Below are 1,103 nucleotides of genomic sequence, written 5' to 3' on the forward strand. Positions count from 1 at the left end.
TGTAAAACCAACATTTCCAGCATCTCACATGTTTATTCCGTCCTCTAAATTGCAGTCTGTGGGGCCCATAGTAACTCTGGAGGAGGTACAGAAACACATCACATGCTGCAGTGATGTTTGTCTTTAACAGGGGCAGGGAAGATGGATGAAACCAGATACAGGGGAATCCTAGAAGGAACCTGTCAGGATCCCTGATGGAGAAATGATCACTGATCTGCTGGAAGGTGAACCTATGTTCTATTATCTAAAGACCTCCAGCACAACGGCTAACATTAACTTCAGCTTAAAGTGACAATACAAAGATTTAGATAGAAGAACAAACATCACAAGACTGACATTTGAAAATGCAACTAAAGATTGTTGACTAATGTTATATTAAAAAAAACTACTTTTCTTTTTCCTGGGAAAAAAAGTAAAAAGCAATTACTTTCCTTCAACTTTACAAAAAAAAAAATAGTTTGTGTTGGTCTTTAAAAAAAAGTCTACATAAAATACAAAGTTTACTATAAATACTTTTAAAGAAACTGAAGAATGTTATTTTCTACATGATGATTTTCAGACAGAAAAACATTTTATTCCTGACAATAAAGGAATAAAACATCCATCCTGATAGGGTTAAGTTAGTCCTTTTTTAGCCTAAATAGAATTTAAGCAGCAGATGCATGAGCAGATATAAACAGAAGTGGTGCCCTCTGCTGGCAGCTCTGCGGGACTATTAGAAACAACTGAGCCCGACCATCTTGCAATGCCTTCCCGGAAAGCGACATGCAGTTTAAAACCGACTGATATTAAGTAGGGATGCACGATATTGGGATTTTGGCCGATATCCGATATGCCGATATTTTAAAACTCATGTAACCGATAACCGATATCGATACCGATGTTAAAGCTGAACTAAAATAAGTAGTCATTGAAAATAGCAGTTTTGTTATCCATTTCTGACACTTTGAAAAATAATATACTGAAATATATTTTCATATGCTGATATCAAATAGATTTTTAAAAACGCGGTATCGATCTATTTTACTTTCAAAATCTGGTGAAATTTCATCGTTCTGTTACAAACTCTCGTGATATTTTGCAAATTCTTGTTTTGTTAGTAA

The sequence above is a fragment of the Cyprinodon variegatus genome, unplaced genomic scaffold (assembly GCF_000732505.1).
Source record: "Cyprinodon variegatus isolate N-32 unplaced genomic scaffold, C_variegatus-1.0 Scaffold81, whole genome shotgun sequence".
Lineage (NCBI taxonomy): Eukaryota > Metazoa > Chordata > Actinopteri > Cyprinodontiformes > Cyprinodontidae > Cyprinodon > Cyprinodon variegatus.